This window comes from Balaenoptera borealis (assembly GCF_965194805.1).
Source record: "Balaenoptera borealis genome assembly, chromosome: 5".
NCBI classification, from domain to species: domain Eukaryota; kingdom Metazoa; phylum Chordata; class Mammalia; order Artiodactyla; family Balaenopteridae; genus Balaenoptera; species Balaenoptera borealis.
Genome location: NC_138862.1, coordinates 115,914,301 through 115,929,663, shown reverse-complemented (window position 1 = coordinate 115,929,663; position 15,363 = coordinate 115,914,301). Strand labels below are relative to the sequence as shown.

The 15,363-nt window shown below is 37.2% G+C and overlaps 1 protein-coding gene across 1 annotated transcript in view; it reads left to right on the top strand.

The window, feature by feature from the left end:
- Positions 1-15,363, top strand: part of SELENOT (selenoprotein T) — a 28,031-nt gene that overhangs the window by 1,542 nt on the left and 11,126 nt on the right. The window lies entirely within an intron of this gene.

Genomic DNA, 15,363 nt, shown 5'->3' with positions numbered 1-15,363 from the left:
TCCAAAGTGTTTTTGTAAAGGAGCACGTTGCTCTTCTGACAATCTTTTCGCTCCCAGATAACTGCATCTTCTCCCCCATTCCCCTTACTCCCGTGAGTTCCCTGCCCTGGCATCTCTTTCTGCCTTTTAAATCTCTTGGGCGTTCAGAGAAATAGAAAAAAACAATCCCTTTTCCCCCCAAACCCGGCATTTTTCGACAGTGTTCTGTAAGTGATTTTGTTGTTACCTAGTTAAGTATTAGAAGCAGAGCAGTAATGCATGTGATAAGGTAAGTGGTGTTGGGGAAGGTTTGAAAGGCTCAGATTAAAAACAAACAAGCAAAAACCAAAACTGTAAAGTTGTGGAAATTAGAATCCCATATCTCAAAAGGTGACGTTTTTTCAGAATAGGATGGTTGGATTAGTAAGTCTTCAGAGTCCTGATACTTTGGAACATTGGTTTTGGCCATAATGCATTTAAAATCAGCTTTTTCAAACTTAATGTATTAATATAAGTGTACTAAAGTTTAGATTTTCTACTTATCCAACTAGTTTTTTTGCTTAATCTTTAAAGATTAAGCAAATCTTTAATATTAAGTCAATTTAAGTGCTGTTTAAAGAGAGTCAGAAAGTAAGATGGTAAGTCTTTATTTTTGGAGTGAAAACTAAAAACCTTGCAACTTCTGATTAAAAAAAAGCTCTCTGTAGTGTTACTATGTGCCTGGCGTATATCGTCATATCATCTTTCATATATGGTACTGTAAGTGGGAGTTATGGCTTGATTATTCTGAGTTTTTTCTCCATATTTATTTTTTTCCATTAGAAAGTGGCAGACATCTTACTAACTTATAAATATTGTTAAGGATTAAGTGTGATACTTTTGGATTTAAGTAGTTACAAAAAAGACTGCATTTTCCAAGTTATGTAATTTTTCTATTTTGTATGTCTTGGTTTCACTTGGTCTTTTCCAAAATACTCTTCTTTTACAGTTGCTTGTATTGGAATACTTGTCACAATAATTTAACAAATGTACCTTATAAAGTTTTGAAAATGTGTAAACAAATGTAGGGGGAAGGGCATTTAGTCCTTCAAATTAAACTTTTAAAAAAGTCTTAAGTACTTCAGTTAAACTTTTGATACTTAATTTTTGTTTCCTTTCCTTTTTTTTCTTTAAGTAGAGAATTACAAAAGTCTGTTCAGTATTTTCTTTTGCAGTCATCCTGAGCATGCTACATACAAAAATCCTTCCCTTTTTTTTTTATTCTGTAGCTGGGAAATAACTATTAATATGTCCTATGCCATACCAATTACAGGTAAATTTAGCTTGTTTGTTACTTTTCCCCCCAGAGAGTAATGTGTATATAGGAAAGTGAATATTTGGTTTCTGATTTTGGTAGAGTCTCTTGGGCATTTATTTGCAAGTTTGTTTGGGAAAGGAGAGGAAGCGAAGACAATTGAGGGTAAATATGTGAAAATTCTTTTAATTCCATTTGAAATCGGAGTGCTATAAAATGCAACTTTTCATTAATTACCAATGTTAACAAAGGAGAAAAGTATTTTTACCTTCCTTTCCATTGCTTTTGTCCCTTATTATTTTATATTTATTATGAGTACTCTTTCTTTAACTTTAGCTCAATATATCGTCTGTTAATTGTGGCACTTTTGTAATTGCTAATAGAAAAAGATAACAACACAACACATAAATGGAATTGAAGGGAGAGAGATCAAGCGTGCAAAATAGCTTAAAACAAACTTTCCTATGTTGTGTCGATGTATTTTCTCAGTACATCCTCATTCAGTACCTGCTTGTGCCAAGGGCTAAAGATCCCCTGGTGAACAAGACAAATGTGGCTCTTCTGGAAGCCTACAGAGAAGCACAGACTTACTTTATGTACCTGAGTGTTTGGTTTATTACATCCGATGATTGAGCAATTGAATTAGATAAGTTTGATGACATTGATTGCATATTTGGGGAAAAAATTTGTACTGCTTATTTGGACGTTTAAGTATTAAACATAAAAAAGGAAGTTCTCTAATCAGAGCTTAAAATAAAGTTCCCTTTTCACATTTTCCTTTCTTGTGATTTTTTTGTGTAAATGTATTCTGATAGGTATTGTTTGGCATGTTTGTATGCATGCTTTTTTCCTCCCATACGTGTGAATTAACATGTCTTCAGATTTACAGCATTTCATCAGTTGTTACAGTTTAAAGAGATTACTATCTACAGCTCTTTATGGTTAACACTTATTTGAACATTTGACAGTTGATTTACTAAGAATAGTAGGTTAAAGTTAAGATATTAGAACGTAAGCAGAATACAGCAGAATTTTCCAGTTTTTGTTAATCTAAGAATCCACTGCTGTAATTTTAGGACAACCAATTTCTAAATGGAGTTTTAAGAGGTAAATGAAGCAACTACTAGAAGAACAGATTTTAATTGAAATTTATACCAACTTAGCCTTTGCTTTCATGGTATGGAGGCAAGAAAATAAAGACCTAAGTCTGATTTGGGTGTTGATACTGATGAAGATTAGTAAAATGCTGAATTGAAGAAATCTGAGAAATTGGGAGTTATAGAGATCATGTTAGTTACTTAGACAACATTTGTATATTTAACAAATATTTGTGCACCGTCTGTATGAAGGTGCTTTGCTTGGTGCTGGGAATTCAGTTCAGTGCTCTCATAGATGTTAAAGGCAAGAGTAGAAGGCAGTCATTAATCCATGGACAACATATAAAATTGCAGTTGTGTTAATTGCTGTAGGAAAGTAATATGATATGAAAGAGACCTAGTCACAGGATCAGGGAAGGTTTCCATGAGAAAATGAACTTTGAACTGAGACTTGAAGGATAAAATGTATATAGAGAGCACTGTTGAGCAATGGAAATAGCACGTTCAGTGACCTTATAGTAGGAGAGATCATAATTTTTTTTTGCCATTATATGAATTGTGCTTTTTTTTCCTGAATTTTATTTATTTTTTTATACAGCAGGTTCTTATTAGTTATCCATTTTATACATATCAGTGTATGCATGTCAATCCCAGTCTCCCAATTCATCACACCACCACCCGCGCCCCCTGGCCACTTTCCCCCCTTGGTGTCCATACGTTTGTTCTCTACATCTGTGTTTCTATTTCTACCCTGCAAACCGGTTCATCTGTACCATTTTTCTGGGTTCCACATATATGCATTAATATACGATACTTGTTTTTCTTTCTGACTGACTTCACTCTGTATGACAGTCTCTAGATCCATCCATGTCTCTACAAATGACCCAATTTCGTTCTTTTTTATGGCTGAGTAATATTCCATTGTATATATGTACCACATCTTCTTTATCCATTCGTCTGTTGATGGGCATTTAGGTTGCTTCCACGACTTGGCTATTGTAAATAGTGCTGCAATGAACATTGGGGTGCATGTGCCTTTTTGAATTATAGTTTTCTCTGGGTATATGCCCAGTAGTGGCATTGCTGGGTCATATGGTAATTCTATTTTTAGTTTTTTAAGGAACCTCCATACTGTTCTCCATAGTGGCTGTATCAATTTACACGCCCACCAACAGCGCAAGAGGGTTCCCTTTTCTCCACACCCTCTCCAGCATTTCTTGTTTGTAGATTTTCTGATGATGCCCATTCTAACTGATGTGAGGTGATACCTCATTGTAGTTTTGATTTGCATTTCCCTAATAATTAGTGATGTTGAGCAGCTTTTCATGTGCTTCTTGGCCTTCTGTATGTCTTCTTTGGAGAAATGTCTATTTAGGTCTTCTGCCCATTTTTGGATTGGGTTGTTTGTTTTTTTAATATTGAACTGCATAAGCTGTTTATATATTTTGGAGATTAATCCTTTGTCCGTTGATTCGTTTGCAAATATTTTCTCCCATTCTGAGGGTTGTCTTTTCGTCTTGTTTTTAGTTTCCTTTGCTTTGCAAAAGCTTTTAAGTTTCATTAGGTCCCATTTGTTTATTTTTGTTTTTATTTCCATTACTCTAGGAGGTGGAACAGAAAAGATCTTGCTGTGATTTATGTTGAAGGGTGTTCTTCCTATGTTTTCTTTTAAGAGGTTTATAGTGTCCAGTCTTACATTTAGGTCTCTAATCCATTTTGAGTTTATTTTTGTGGCTGGTGTTAGGAAGTGTTCTAACTTCGTTCTTTTACATGTAGCTGTCCAGTTTTCCCAGCACCACTTATTGAAGAGACTGTCTTTTCTCCACTGTATATCCTTATCTCCTTTGTCATAGATTAGTTGACCATGTGGGTTTATCTCTGGGCTTTCTGTCCTGTTCCATTGATCTATATTTCTGTTTTTGTGCCAGTACCATACTGTCGTGATTACTGTAGCTTTGTACTATAGTCTGAAGTCAGGGAGCCTGATTCCTCCAGCTCCGTTTTTTTCCCTCATGACTGCTTTGGCTATTCGGGGTCTTTTATGTCTCTGTACAAATTTTAAGACTTTTTGTTCTAGTTCTGTAAAAAATGCCATTGGTAATTTGATAGGGATTGCATTGAATCTGTAGATTGCTTTGGGTAGTATAGTCATTTTCACAGTATTGATTCTCCCAATCCAAGAAGAGAACATAATTTCTTGAGGCCAAGGCTGCTGACCTTAAAGACCAAAGAGAAGGTAGCACAGACCCTGGAAGGTCTGGATGGCTATGTTAAGGAAAAATCAGTAAGTATCATTGTGGAAAAGACATTACAGGGAACAAAAAAATAGATGTGGGGAGACCATTTTAGGGGGCTCTTGGAGTTGCCCAGGCAAGAGACAATGGAGCTTGAAGTAGAAGGGTGGTGGTAGGAGTAAAGGGACAGGTTTAAGAGATTTTTTTGCAGATAAATTTAGCAGTTCTTGGTGATTACACTATTTGAGGGGCCAGAGAGGTGGCCTGCAATGAGAGGTGTCACAGGTGACTCGTGAGTTCTGGAGCGATGCTGTGCCATTCACTGTAGTGATAAACAAGACAATTTTTATGGTTTTTTTTTTACGGGGGGGACTGAAGGGGATGAATCCTGAATTTTTTAAAAAAATTGTATAGGTTACAATGTTGTGTTAATTTCAAGTGTACAGCAAAGCGATTGTTATAGACATATAAATATATATAGTATATATTTTTACTTATAGATATATATAAATATATATAGTATATATATATATTTTTCAGATTCGTTTCCATTATAGGTTATTATTAGATGTTAAGTGTAGTTCCCTGTGCTATATAGTAAGTCCCTGTTGTTTACCTGTTTTATATATAGTAGTCTGTATATGTTAATCCTAAACTCTTAATTTATTCCCCCCACCCCCAACCTGTTTGGTAACCATAAGTTTGTTTTGCTTTGTTGCTGAGTTTTTAAAACTAAAAACACAGTAGCCAGGGGGAAATCCTACAAAGAAATTTTCATCTCCCCAAAATAGTCACAGTAACTGGAACTAAAAACTTAAATAACAGTTATTATATTTCTCCAAACCTAAGATATGATAGGTTGTAAGGTACACCATTATTCTGTATACCACTCAGAAGGAAAAAACTGTGGCCATTTAAACTGACACACTAATGGTTATAAGATAAATCTTGGTTTTTAAAAAGATGCTAAATAGGAAGAATGTACTACTTGGAAACAGTGAAATAAAGGAGTAATAAGATAAGTTGATTCAGACAGTAGAGTAGTATAGAGTGCTCTAGAGAGCAAATAAAATGGTGGCTGCTGCACCTGCCGCTACGTTAGATTTTTAAAGTTACATAGAATTTAGTCACCTGTTTTTTGGGGGGTTTTTTTTTTGCCATTTTAAGCAATAAATAGCTCAGGAGCTAACTGAATACTGTGCACATAATAGTAGTTTCTTCTTAATAATGAATGAAGTACCTTAGTTCAAAGCTTTTAGATGTAAGTAAAATATGAATGGTTTTAAGGTTTTATCTCCTCTTACAGAAAATGGGAACATTGTTTCCTTACAGTTTGCCATTAAGGTAAGTGGTAGAGATCAAATTTAATATATCATTTGGAAATCTCATAAATAACCTCATAAATTTTGAATGGTATAGGTACTGGGAAGGTGAGCATTTACTGGACCAGCAGTTTGGAGGCGTATGTTCTTAACTCGATCTGCCTTTTATCTTCTGAATGACTTTGGGGAAGTATTTAATCTCTAGCTCTCAACTTGTTCATCTGTAAACTAAGGGTGTTGGTTGTATTCCAGTTACCTCTAATATTCTATTATTAGGTATTGTAAAGAAGCTTGAAGGAAAAAAGTAAAAGCATGCATGTATGTTTCATCTCCATCTTTGTCACTTAAGAGTGTAGTTGGAGTCCTCCGGTTCATTTGATTTTTGTCACCGTCCCTGCTTTCCAAAAAGGAAAATCATGTTTTCACATACTTTATCTTGATTGGGGTGTAGCTTGGGATTGATAAGGAAGAAATCTTGGCCACAGATTTTAGCAAGAACTGCTCATAATCAAGCCCTTGTTTTGTTTTTTTTTAATTTTTATTGGAGTATAGTTGATTTACAGTGTTGTGTTATCAAGCCCTTGTTTTTAATGTCCCCTTTTTCATGCCACTTGTTTTCCTGTTTTGTCCAATTTTTAGGAAGATACGAATTTGTTTTTTTACAGTAACATTTGAAAACCAATTGTTTGGTGGGAGAGACAGACATGTAAACAATATAAATAGTAAACCATTCTGTTCTGAGTGTTCTAAAAGAAGTCTTAAAAACCCAGAGAGAAGAAGGATTACCTATTCAGGGAGCGTTGGCAGGCTTTGCAGAGGAGGAAATGAAATCTTGAAGGGCATGGGGAACTCCACCAGGAGATACGGAGAATGAGCTTTACTAGCTAAAGGAAGAACACATGCAAATGAAGCCTGACTCAGCATAGAGGGGGAGGAGGAGACAGGAAATGAGAGCTGGAGTCAGCTAATCAGTTAAAAACACCTAGCACAGTGTACCTGCTACTACCATTTATCAAGTGCTCATTATCGTAATTTATGATTTGTAATGTTGTAATAAGACCTGCAGTAAATAAACCTTTGAAAGCTTTACTTACTGACTTTCAGCTTAAAAAAATGAAAATAGCCCTCTGGCTGTTGATGCCGAAAGCTCAGCTTCTCTGTACACTGGTGAGGAATCGAATCTCGGAAACAAAGTTTTGGGTGAAGTAGAAAAGGATAGCTTTATTGCTTTGCCAGGCAAAGGGGAACACAGTGGGCTCCTGCCTTTGAAAAGCTATGTGTCTCAACCCAGGAGGATTTGAGGAGGAGTCTTACCGCAGTAGTTCAAGGGTGGGGTTGCTGACAAGATTAGGGTGTGTGCAGGGTCTCTTAATCTTGATGAGCTTCTCTGGTCCCTTAAATCTTCCCTCCTGTGGTTTCTTGGCTGCTCCTCCCTTGATTAGCAACTGTTAATGGAGGCTGGAGTCTTGCCTATAAGAAATGGGGGACAAAAAGGCTTCCATGCCCTGGAGCCCCACAGGATACTTCGCGGTTTCACTGTGAAAATAACATGTTAACTGTAAAAATAATTTTTAAAAAAGTATATGGAAGAAAGTGAAATATCCTTGTAACTCTTTAATAACATTTTGAAGAACCTCCTTCAAGCCGCCTCTTCACGCAGAAACATGCTATATTATATAATTTTATATTAATGAGTTTATAGTTGTATGCTTTTTTTGAAATTTGCCTTCGCCTCATCACTTATCTTTTCATATCAGCAGATACTGTTCTGTATCAACAGGCATAGTACTCCATAAGATGGGTATTCTTTAATTTATTTAAGCCACTGAATCTGTTTTTTTAACGTTTATGTTGGTCCTTATTTTTCATAAAATTACTTTGTTAAGATGACTATCCTCAGATATCATGTGTGCTTGTCCAATTATTTCCATAAACTAAATCCATAGAAGTAAAATATTATGATTACGTTAATGTGTATCACATTTAAAATTTTGACATAATTAAACTAGTTAATACTCCTACCAGAAGATCTTAAAGTGGGTTGGGTTTTAAAGATTCTTTAGTTTATTGCACTGTAATTAGAGAATGTGACATTTGCTATTATGTTTTATTCTGCGGACATACTGAGGACTTAGGCCCAGGAGACAGCCTCTCAACTCTGAGGAACTGTTCTGAAGAAGTAAGGGAGGAGCCAGAATATATAGGAGTTTTAAAAAAAAACTCCAGGTTAACGTAACATCAAAAGATTACTGTTAATTAAAGAAAACCAGACATCTCAAGGTAATGAATTTAGTGCTTTTCTGTGTATGGAAAGATGCAAGAGTCTGGGCTTACTGAAATTCCTTTGATATGTACCTTAACTGTCTAGGTCCAGTATCCTGTTTTTTTCCATCCTGAATCTCCTCAGGGTGCACAGCTGGGGGTGTCTGCAGTGGCTGATGGCTTGATGGTTGCAACATCCTTTGTTTACTGAGATAGCTGGTGACATTCTTCATCCACCTACCTTATTAGGCTTTCTTTGTGACCTAACATAGATGGTCAATTATTGTAAATATTCTGTGGTCTCTCAGGGTGTTTTCTATAGGAAAAAAACTGATGTATCTGTGAATTCCATTTATTGATGATACTATTCAGATCTTCTGTACTTTTTGTTACTCATCTTCTAACACTGATTCAGTTTTCCACCCATCAGTTTTCCTTTTCAGGGCCTTAAAATATTTTTTTAAATTCTGCTTTTGGTTTTGAGGTTTCTTACAGTCCTTCCTTATCTCTTTTATCATCCTTTTCTTCTGCTTCTTGCAGAATATTGTTGGATGTCGGCTCTTATTTTGAATCTTTTGTTCGCTGTTTTTGCTGTTTCAATTTGTGACATTTTTTTCATAGTCCTTCGGGTGTTTTGTTTTTTCGTTCCTGTTTCTCAAGGCAAGGGAAACAGCTTCAGATATTATCAGTTTGTGAACTGTATCTTCTCCATTAGACTGTTACAGCTTACTCTCTCTTCTTCATTAGAATGTTGCCAGCATCAGAAAGGCATAGATTTTTGTCTGTTTTGCTTGCTGCCGTTATATCTTTGGAGCCTAAAACAGTACCTGTCATCAGGCAATATTTATTGAAAAAGTGAGTACAATCTCGTGGTAGTCCACTGTGTTTGGTTCTGACATAACCTATCTTCTCCCCCCTCACTTCCCTTTAAAAATTCCTAACTGGAGTATAGTTCGATGTTCTCTGATACTGTTCTTTTCAGGTGGATTTCTACTTGGTTGACCTCTGCTTCAGTTTGCTAGCTTTTAGGCATAGAATGTGATACATGTAAAACTTCAGTTTTGGACATACTCTTCACTCAGTAACCTTCTTGACCTGGCCTCCGTCTCTGCTGATGGGGCTAAACTTCCAGAATTCGTTGTGTTATTGTCAGTCATCTTCCTGCTGCTCTTATTCGCCAACACACTCTTACTGCTTATCCTGTTGGTGGTTTTCTTTCTTGAATCCCTGGGTTTTTTAATCGAGTTTATTCTAATGTCTGAAGTCAGTTTACAACCAACAGGTAAAAGTATAAGACAAACAGGAAAGCCGTAAAGCAGGCAAGAGACATATCTAGTTTTGCCATTGAATTAGCATAGAACACAATATATATATTTTTTTATTGGTCTCTCTAACAACTTATAAAAATGCACCGAGGATGAATTTTATGGTGTGTGAATTATATCTCAATTTTTAAAAATGTATTGAAAAGAATAAAAGTGTTGTAGGAAGGGGGACCCCTTCCCGAGAGTGGGCTCTTGTCTAACACTTGGAAATGAATTGTCCGAGGAGACACGCGTGCTGACAAAGCAAGAGACTTTATTGGGAAGGGGCGCCTGGGCGTAGAACAGGAGGGTAAGGGAATCCAGGAGGACTGCTCTGCCATGTGGCTCGCAGTCTCGGGTTTTATGGTGATGGGGTTAGTTTCCGGCTTGTCTCTGGCCAATCATTCAGACTCAGGGTCCTTCCTGGTGGCGCGCGCAACTGCTCAGCCAAGATGGATTCCAGCGAGGAGCATTCAGGGAGGTTGGCGTCCCAAACAACATGTGGACATGTGGCGTCTCCTCTCTATTTTGGCCTTTCCCGAGTTCTTCCCTTTGGTGGTGGCTTGTTAGTTCCGTGTTCCTTACCAGGATCTCCTGTTGTAAAATAACTCATGCACATTGTTACTGTCTTTGCCTGGCCAGGGCGGGCGGTTTCAGTCAGTGTTTCCTCTAACAGAAGCATCAAGTCATATATGAAATATTTTAAGATGAGACAAAAATTCCTGCAAAATGCAGGTAAGTCACCATTTATTGAATGCTTTTTTTTATCAAGTCACTTTTACTGAGTGGCTGCCATACCTTATAAATCTGTTAATGAGAAGTGCTTTCCAGAGTAAAGAGATAAAATTCCTTCCCCACAAAGAGCTGAGGAATTTACACAATTTATAAATTCTTTGTGGAATAGTCTGCGGCAAAAGATTTCCTGAAATGTTATGCCAAAGGTATGGGAAGACTAGAAACTAGTGACCTCAAGAATAAGACACAAAGAAGGAAGAGAATAAAAACAGATCATTAATTGAATTTTAGGTTTATCAAATCTTTGGAAAAAACTCTAAGGAAGCCTGAAATTTTTTTTTTTTTTTTTTTTTTTTTAATTTTGGCCGTACCACATGGTATGTGGGATCTTAGTTCCCTGACCAGGGATCGAACCGAGCTCCCTGCAGTGGTAATGCAGAGTCTTAACCACTGGACCGCCAGGGAAGTCCCAGGAAGCCTGGAATCTTAGAAGCCATGTTAGGCATATTTTGTATTCATATGCGTTTTTACTGTGGTGGCCACTGCGGTGCTCCTAGAGTGAGGCAGCTGGAAGGGAAATCACTTGATTTCATATAAGACAGTTCTTAAACCTGATAAGCTCATACCTGTCTAGTGCTGATTTTCAACTTTTAAAAACGCTAGGGTCTGTGATACAGAGTGAAGTAAGTCAGAAAGAGAAAAACAAATACCGTATGCTAATGCATATATATGGAACTTTAAAAAGCAGTACAGATGAACCTATTTGCAGGGCAGGAATAGCGACAGATGTAGAGAACAAACGTGTGGACAAGGGGGAGGGGGAGAATGAAGTGGGAGATTGGGATTGACATATATACACTACCATGTGTAAAACATAGCTAGTGGGAACCTGCTATATAAGCGCAGGGAGCTCAGCTTGGTGCTCTGTGATGACCTAGATGCGTAGAATGGCGGGTAGGAGGGGGGGCGGGAGGGAGGTCCAAGAGGGAGGGGATATATGTATACATATAGCTGATTCACTTCCTTGTACAGCAGAAACTAACATAACATTGTAAAGCAACTATACCCCAATTAAAACAAAACAAAACAAAACGCTGAGCAAGTTCTGATCTACATTTTGATCTTCATTCAAAGTGCATGAGTGCTTTTTTTTTTAATTGAAGTGTAGTATAGTTGATTTACAGTGTTTCAGGTGTACAGCAAAGTGATTCAATTAGTTTTTCAGATTCTTTTCCATTATAGGTTATTACAAGATAATATAGTTCCCTGTGCTATACAATAGGTCCTTGTCTTTTATCTATTTTATATATAGTAGTGGGTATTTGTTAATCCAAATTCCTAATTTATCCCTCCCCCCACCCCTGCGGTAACCATAAGTTTGTTTTCTATGTCTGTGGGTCTGTTTCTGTTTTGTACATAAGTTCGTTTGTATCTTTTTTAGATTCCACATATAAGTGATATATGCTATTTGTCTTTGTCTTTATTCACTTAGTATGATAATCTCTAGGTCCATCCATGTTGCTGCAAATGGCATTATTTCATTCTTTTCTATGGCTGAGTAATATTCCACTGTATATCTGTACCACATCTTCTTTATCCATTCATCTGTTGATGAACATTTAGGTTGCTTCCATGCCTTGGCTGTTGTAAATAGTGCTGATGTGAACATTGTGTGAGCACTCTTGTTTGTAATTTTTTAGAAAAGCATTTATCAGGTTAGTCTTCACCCCTGAATATCTTGTTTCTTGTATGGTTTATAGAGCCCCTTGTTCAGATTTCATTGCTTTAAACACTTAGAGCAGGTAATGCACCAGACAAATGTCTATTACTGCTTCTACTAAACAGAGCAAGGAGAAATAAAGATTACATCTAAAAACCCAGTTTTCAGTGATCAGTGAACTGTCTGACTGGTCAATGCTGTTGACAGTTAGAAGGCATGGTAAAAATACCTTCCTGATTTTCTGCATACAGCATGGGAGAAACATTAGTTGAAATTCTTAGAATGCAAGTAGAGAAACCAGTTTTGAACTGCTTTATACAACACATTTGGAAATCTGTTTAAAACTACTAAAAGAATAGTATAGAATCCAAAGGCAGGAATGCAGCAGTGCCTGAAGATGGTCTGAAATAGAAAACTGAAAGGTCTGAGAGGACTTCATACACTCTTGCTCTGGCTCACATCTGTATTCCTCTCAGTAAAATATATTTCGTTTTTCTTTTTCTCTTTGAAGATTGATTTATCTCCTCTCCTCAGTCTTTTTTTTCCCTTTCCTACTATTTAAAAAATTTATTTATTTATTTATTTATGGCTGCACTGGGTCTTCATTGCTGCACACGGGCTCTCTCTAGTTGTGGCACACAGGGGCTATTCTTCGTTGAGGTTTGTGGGCTTCTCATTGCAGTGGCTTCTCTTGTTGTGGCACATGGGCTGTAGAGCACGTGGGCTCAGTAGTTGCAACTCATGGGCTCAGTAGTTGTGGTACATGGGCTTAGTTGCTCTGCGGCATGTAGGATCTTCCCAGGCCAGGGATCGAACCTGTGTCCCCTGCATTGGCAGGCGGGTTCTCAACCACTGTGCCACCAGGGAAGTCCTCCTCAGTACTTTTGAAAGATTACCACTCTCCTCTACCTACAGCAGCTCTGATTAAATGTTCACCTGTCTGGAGATAGTTACTTTTTTAAATCCCAGTTCTTCATTTTTAGGGAGGAAACTCAAGTCTTCCGTGACAGGTTTGCATTTCTGGAACATTAGATATTGGCAAGGGGTTGGGTCTTATTGTATAAACAGGATCCAATCCTATGTGTGGGTGGGAGGATAATTGCAGGGGAGGTTATTGTAAATAAAAGGGAAAGGTGAGTTCAAGAGATGTGAAAAATAGAAATCACAAGTATTTAATTCATAACAGTAAATATCTGAGATTTTGCCCCATTTTCCTTTAGTAAGGAGATAGGAGAGGTTGGGGTTTGTGACAGACTCAAGTTGATATAAGTAGGCATTTGACTACAATTAGGGGCAGATGTTAGTATAGAAAAGGAAAAGTGGGATGGTTGGCACCATGAATTAGGAGACTGAAACTTGATGGACTTAAAAAAGCACAGAATCTATTTGAAATAGCATGGACAAGTTGCCTAAATTTCCTTTCTATTCATTACAGAAAGGTGATCTAATTTGTATGCAAGTTCTTTCTTTTAGAAAATTAATCTTAGAAAAGTGTTGTGTAAAATATTTTAAATTGAACAACTGCAAAAGTTGACTCCATATAGTAAGATATTTTTGTATTGCAAGAAGGAGATTTGCAAAGTGATTAGGACTTAAATTAAGATTTCTTTTCACAGTTTAATTTACTTCTTAAGGGCCTTTGGTCCAGGGGCAGAAGAAGTAGGCAGCAGCTACAACATATTTTTAGCATGTTCACATATTTATTCGTTGAAAGTATACTATGAGTTATATAGCTTTACTCACTGACCCAGAAAGTGAAAAGTTGAAAGAGCTGGGTGTGGTGGTAGAGGTGGAATGATTACTGGCTCCTTACCATTTGTGCCTTTAATTTAACATTTTGCCCACCTTGATAAACAGTAGGTGTGCTTTATTTTGGAAAACATCTGTCAGCAGTAGAGATGGCTATTTCAAAACAATTTGAACGTTTGGGGAAAATTATTACATAGGGAAAAAGTTACTTGTGTTTTCTTCACAAGTCTCAAAGCAAATACAGGGAGGAAAGTTTACTAATGCATAAGTAAACTTGCCTAAAAATAGGTTGTGTCAGTCTTGTAAACTACGTCATTCTTCAGAAATAAGAAATGTACAGTTTTTTTTTTGTTTTGAGGTATAACACATTAGTTTCAGGTGTACAATGTAGTGACTTGATATTTGTATATACTGCAAAACGATCACTACGATAAGTCCAGTTAACGTCCGTCACCATACGTAGTTACATTACTTTTTTTCTTGTGATGACAACTTTCAAGATCTCTCCTAGCTACTTTCAAATATGAAATACAGTATTATTAATTACAGTCACCATGCTGTACATTATACATCCCCACGACTTTATCATTTTATAACTGGAAATTTGAAGAAAGTTACAGGTTTAAAGTCCTTTTTATATTTCAAGATTATAGGTTGATTCTATTTGAAGTTTGATACAAAGATTTGTGACTTAACTGAAGAGTTGAGACCTGAAGAACCAAGGATAGAGTTGGGCTTTTGAGCATAATAGCCAGAAAACTGGGTGACTAGGAGGACTCTGACCTATAGTGTTGCCTGCATATAGACATACTTTCCTTTACGAAGGGTTGGAACTCCCAGAGCAAATATGAGGACTGTTGGGGCCCACAGGCTCAGTTCACCCAGAGGGAGAATCTATATCTTCATCATGGAAGAACCTCAAGAGATACCTGCTACTTTATGGGTACTTGATTGTGGCTTTGTGAACACAGGGAAGGTTAGCTCTTACATCATCTAACTTTTATTGAGGTTTAATGGAAAGGGCCTAGGATCTCAAATCACAAAGTCTGTGTTCTGGTCTCAGCCCTGACTAAGGGCAGGGACCATATGTAAAGTCACTTGATCTCTCTGGGTTTCAATTTTTTCCCCTTCATCTATAAAAAGAAATTTCAACTCAAGGAAATTTCAACTCAAGTAAGTCTCCAGCTCTCAAATAATGCATTAAAAGTTAGATACTATCATTTTAGATCATCAACTCCATTGTAAACACTGATGCAAACTTAGGCATTGAAATCAGGTGGCATTTCTTGGTTTCAAGGTAGTTAGGCATATAAGTGCTTTACATTTTTTTTGGTAGTATCTTCAAAACAAAAGAACATTAAAAATTTCTTATATTGAAAGCAGTTGTGAATCTGACAACAGTAATAATAAAATATTGGCTAGGACTTCCCTGGTGGTGCAGTGGTTAAGAATCCGCCTGCCAGTGCAGGGGACACGGGTTTGAGCCCTGGTCCAGGAAGATCCCACATGCCGTGGAGCAACTAAGCCTGTGCACCACAACTACTGAGCCCGTGTGCCTAGAGCCCGTGCTCCACAACAAGAGAAGCCACCGCAATGAGAAGCCCGTGCACCGCAACGAAGAGTAGCCCCCGCTCGCCCCAACTAGAGAAAGCCCGCGTGCAGCAACG